Source organism: Pinus tabuliformis, chromosome 2_1 (genome assembly GCF_031772625.1).
Source record: "Pinus tabuliformis cultivar Carrire ecotype Pingquan chromosome 2_1, CPIR1, whole genome shotgun sequence".
NCBI lineage: Eukaryota > Viridiplantae > Streptophyta > Pinopsida > Pinales > Pinaceae > Pinus > Pinus tabuliformis.
Window position 1 is genome coordinate 825,454,205 of NC_142299.1, and position 6,000 is coordinate 825,460,204.

Sequence of the window (6,000 nt, forward strand, 5' to 3'; positions counted from 1 at the left end):
TGAGGTAGAGGGCTTTTTATGGGTCTTTTTGCAATTTAGAACTTTTGTGAACCCATCCGAGTCGGATTTGTCCATTGAAGGGGTGGTCGTGGATTTCATATTGGAGGGACAGTCTCGGAATAAATGGCCCAGGGCATGGCATTTTCGACAGTGGAATGGTACATGCTCGTAATCTATTGTTTGTAACCATTCATAATCATCATGGTAGAGGCTTAACGCGTCCGGGAGAGCTTTGCTGAGGTGCATGTATACATAGATCCACACATAGAAGGTATATCGCTTCAGCTTTGTCTCCTCTGCCACTTTGATAAATTTTCCTAAACCATTCCCAATGTTTCGCAAAGAGTCTTCGTCCCAATACTCTACAGGGAGAGAATTAAAGTGGAACCACACCAGGGCCCAGCTCAGATCTTCTTTGTTCGGATTAAAGCGCTCGATCCATCCTCTTAGGTATAGCCCTGCTGCGTTGAAGAAATATGGTCCTCCATCCAATACCCTGTTTCGGTCCTCCAAATAATTGAAAATGGCAGTAAAGAAGCCATTAGGACCTAACTGCAGTGTTATGTGCCCTTTTGGCTTCCATTTGGCTGTGATCCAACCATTCAAAGCTTTCTCCTTTGGCCAAAGGCCTATGAACTTTCCTATCAAAGCATGATCCCTCATAAACTAGATCTGAGGTTGATGCGCTGACTTGGGAGCTCGATTTTGGGTCTGTCAACTGCTACCGGCTTGCAGGTGTTTGAAATCACTCGTGGTTCTTCATTTGTGTTGTTATTCGTTGGCGTATTTTCATTCTCTGCTGTTGTATCTTCTGGATGGTCCATCTTGACACTTTCAGTCTGTCGCGGGCCATTTTTCGTATCAGCAGGGGGAGGCATCATGTCCTCCCCCTCAGGGGGTTCCATTGTCCGATAGCTATTCCTTATTGTGCTGTAACTGCCTTATGGCTGAAGGTTAATGGCAGAATGACGCAGTCTGTGAAGGTCTGCCAGTTGCAGAGCAACATCAAACCCTAAGCGCTCCGCTCTCCATTTTCATTCGAAGTGAAATATCATATTAAACATAGGTTTGATCTAAAGTGGTCATTGTACTAAATATAAAGTTTTGTCTTAAAATATTTTTGTCTCAAAATGCTTTTGTTTTAAATATATAGTTTTGTCTTAAAATAATTTTGTCTTAAATTATTTTTGTCTTAAAATAATTTTGTCTTAAACTGTTTTTGTCTTAAAATAATTTTGTCTTAAACTATTTTTTTCTTAAATATAAAGTTTTGTCTTTAAATTTTTGTCTCAAACTACTTTTGTCTTAAATATAAAGTTTTGTCTCAAAATATTTTCGTCTTAAATTATTTTTGTCTTAAATATAAAGTTTTGTCTTCAAATATTTGTCTCAAACTACTTTTGTCTAAAAATATTTTTTTCTTAAACTATTTTTGCCTTAAATATAACATTTCGTCTTAAAATATTTTTGTCTCAACCTATTTTTGTCTTAAAGTTTATATTTAAGACAAATCAATTGATATTAATTTTTAATATAAAATAACTAAAAAAAAAAAAAAAAATTGAGACAAAAGATTTTTTTTGTCTCAAAAAAATGTCTCAAAAGTGCCCTTGGTGTAGTAGTTACTAAAGCCTAATTATGATTAGAAATGTAAGTTGCTTGGTTACCTATCCTAACTATTTTGTAAATTATGTGTTGTCAATATTAATGTTGTTTACATGCTGGGGGCATAGTTCACGCACCACCCTACTTGCACTCATTGAAAGTCTTATCACACCATCATGGAAGACATACAATTTTTTATTCCTGAAAATTCCTCCTTCTTTTTCCTCTATTTTCCAGATCATGGAATGAGGACAACTCATAATATATTCTTACGAGAAGATCCCTACATTCTAATTTAGTTAAAAAAATTGACTTCAAGGATGCACACATAAATTAAAATGTCATCTCTGTAGTTTCACTGCATGGAAAGCTTTACTATCCCAATGAGGTAATTATTCATGTGCAATGATGACCATATACTACCACTAACTTACATGAACATACTCACAGTGATCTATGTAACCATCTCTAGTTTTATAGTAAATTAATCACCAAGAATGAGTAGCTTAGTGTAATAGTTTAGGTTGATAGTACTTATTAGATTATAATTCTAGATACTTGTTTGTGCCTTTAGTTAACGAGTCTACATTTCATATAGTATAACGATGATAACTCCCACCACAACTGTGGTATCTAGTTTAAGCGGTTCATTTAGAATTTATAAATTCTTTCCATACCTTCACCAATCTACTTAAGAAATGAAATGACAGTATATGTTATATTTTTCTGCCATTAGTAATTTTCCAATTTCAAGTCATATTTATTGATAAAATTTAGAAAATCGGTACTATACAAAAGAATTCAAATGTTGATTAAACTAATAGATTACAGCATAAATTTAACATTCAACAACATAATGTTACACAAAAAGTTTCACTTGAGAATGGCACACCTGCTCACCACCCAACCTTGAACTCATTACCTCAGTTCACCCTCGAGCTGAGAATCTTTTGCCTCCCAACCATCAACCACCCTGTTTTGATGCCTTCAAAGGTATTTAATACCTCTTCTTCTTGATAATGTTTCCATTTGCGACATCTGACTTTGTGGACCTTTTCTTATCCACTTGCATAGGATTTTCCATAAAATCTTGCCTTTCTCTCTCACGGAGATTTTATGATTTTTTTCTCGTTTAGTATATTTCTCTAGCTAAATAGTTTAATGGATCTTTCTCTCCCATCCATTAAACTTATCTATAACTAAATCTAGAATTCTTACCAAGAAGAGATGGAAAACATATCACTTCTAGTTGTCTTATTCTCAAGTGCATATATTTCATTGATTTATTAATAAATATTTGTTTACATATTTACTTTAATATTTATCTTCCATTGATTTCTATCCATTTATACAATAATCTTAGCCAAATCAAATAGTACTATAATAATGGAGGGATATTACATTCTTCTCCCCTTTTACTAACACCATCCTCGATGTTCACTATCTAGTTTCCATTCTTCGAAACCTTGCTGGATAAATTTTCTTCCCTACAATTTCCTTGCTTCCACATAACCTTTGTAAAGGTAAAGACTTTCCTCGCACTTAAGCTGTATCAATAGTTCAATTTTGAAGATGGACTGCTTCCCATTTAAGATATAAGGGGTTATTCTAGGAGTCTCCTTCTACTCTACCAGTAACATTCTCCATTCAATTAGGTAAGATATCATGTATCCATATCTTGAGTCCTAAAATGTGCATAAATATTTATTTTATGACTGAGAAATAATATATTTACCATCCTATCGATTCTATACGGTTTATCATTTTTCTAACTCTTGATTTATCGGAGAAGTTTCATCTTTTCTAGGAAGGTACTTCCCGTGTTTCTCGTTTGCGATCAACATTTTTATTTTTTATCCAATTAGCACTTTCGAATACATGTTGAACATGTACTGCTTAATTTTCACCTACATTCAACATATTATTCAAACACACCAAATATGGTCAACAACATTAATATATTGCTACAATAGACCTAGTGGCCGTGCATATTAACAAGAATATTGTTTAACAACATTACTTATCTCATTGCTTAAAACAAAGTATCCACTTATGAAGGAATTTTCATCACATATACTATTTTATGATTAATATAGAATTCAGATGAACTTATCTATGCATCTCCTTGACTATTTTTTTTATCAAATTTGCCCAAATTTCGACCTTTATAAGGTCGTTTCCTTACTAAATTTTCTTTTAATTTTCGAGCTTCTTAGTTTTTATCAAGAGCTAATGAAAGTTTCAATCGTTATTTTGGTACTCTTACATCAGCTACATGCATATTTCTTACCTCAAATGCATACATTCCACTCATGGTCTTTATATCTTTTTGTTGTTGACCAAGGTGGCTTGATCTCATCCATTTATCCAATATTGCCACTTCTTTTTTTAAATAATTAGTTCGTGCTGTTGTCGGGTTAGTTACCTTCCACAATCTCATTATTGTTCGTGTTCATATATTAGAACTTACCGTACCATTAATCTCTCTCTAACTTCCTTAATTGAGGAGTTCGCCAATTCAACCCTCGGCTTCCTTGTAGCAATTTCATTTCTTCCCAAAATCTTTTTAGCTATCCAAGATAAGTTTTACTCCAAACATCGTGGCAGTTTAATTCATAGCCATATAGTATTTAGAATACATATTATATTAGCTTTTAGTTTCCTGATATAATTATTATGGAGGTGCAATAAAATGAGTTTTTCCATACTTGAAGTATGTTAATAGTTCGTCAACCCTCCTTTACGCTATGTTCTATTTATTTTTATATCTATTTTTAATGAATTGTATCAGATGGGCACACTTTCTACTCCCTTTCTAAAAAAATACTTGTTTTAGATAATTTGTTCATAACATACTTGGTATTCTCAACTTCTAATTCAAGTTCATACCTTTTCACAGTGAGAACTTATAAGGAAGTCTATGCGTTACCCTTAATCATACAAATTTATTGTACATAATTTTTTATTTATTTATTGCTACTTTTTATCCTACCTTATGCTCTCTATAAAATACTATTGATTCCATCCTCCCCTTTCCCAAAATTAATGATGGTTCCTGTATCTACTAAGTTATGCACTCAAGTCAGATTTCAGCCTTCTTTTCATTCGTAGAATTTATCTGACACACTTTTCTCTCTAGAGTGCAGCCTTTCCGCAACATCTATCACTGATTTGAGTTATTCTCTACACTCTCAGCGTTATATGCTTTACACCCCTGTCCCAACTGATCATCCGAGTGCTACTCGAGAGTGCAGGTGTTAATTAAACTTCACATGGCACTTACGCCTTTGGTAAATTTAGATCAGAATTCAGAATTATGAATATCTATATCTATTTATAACAGTGTCACATAGAAAATACAACGACAAGGGTGCCTCTCTCATTTCCCAGGTCAATATTTATTCATACACCAATAGATCATGTCATTAAACCAGACATAACCACAGTCCAGTGGGAAAGAAAAATGGTATCCCCTTTGGGGTTTTACATGAGAAAATAAGAGGTGGTATGTGTATATTCCCAACTAATTTTATAGTTTTACGCATGTTTAATTCTCCTTCCACCTAATTCTAGGATGTATCTTTTATTTTTTTAAACACCCTCTCTCGTTATTAGCCTTTTGGTTATAAAAGTTGATTTGGAGTAATAATTAGCTTAGCTCATCTAGTTCCATTGGCCCCATCTCATCTTATGGCCACTATCCTCATATCACAGTCTCTGCTTGCTAAGTTTCATATCTAGGACCGTAGAACTTTTCATTTTACCCGAAATACGCAGCACATGCATAATCTGGCTTTTAGTCTTGTAACTCAACTTCTCATGTCAATATCAAAGCTGGCGAGGTTATTTCTCTTTCGCTACACATAAACAGTGGAATGCTTACGATTCATGGTTTTTGATGTGTGAGTAGAATTGTTATTTATATATTCATATATATATTATGGAATTACTGGATGTTTCTTATGTCAACAAGTTTCTCTGCTATAAAATTTAGCTAGAAAATAATTGAATCTATCTATTTTATTTTTTTGATCATCATATCTTACTCAGTTAGTAGCATTATGGTATTATAGCAATGGAATATCGTCAGAGTTTCAGTTACCATAACGACACGGATATTCTCCTCATATCCTCGCACTCCCTATGCGAATAACCATTTCTCTCTTCTTTGATTTTTGTTCTGACTTCTAATACCCACACCTGATGCATACATAACCTTTCATATGCAGATTTGCTATCAAATCTATAGGGTTAATAAAAAAAAATTCCCATGTGTTGCACGTGTTTAAAATAAATTTCCAGACAACAAAAACATTGTAAGATTACTCTAGCTGTCAACTATTCAGTGAAGACTAAGAGGATCTATCATTTAATGTTAATTCTTTCCCAGCCTAT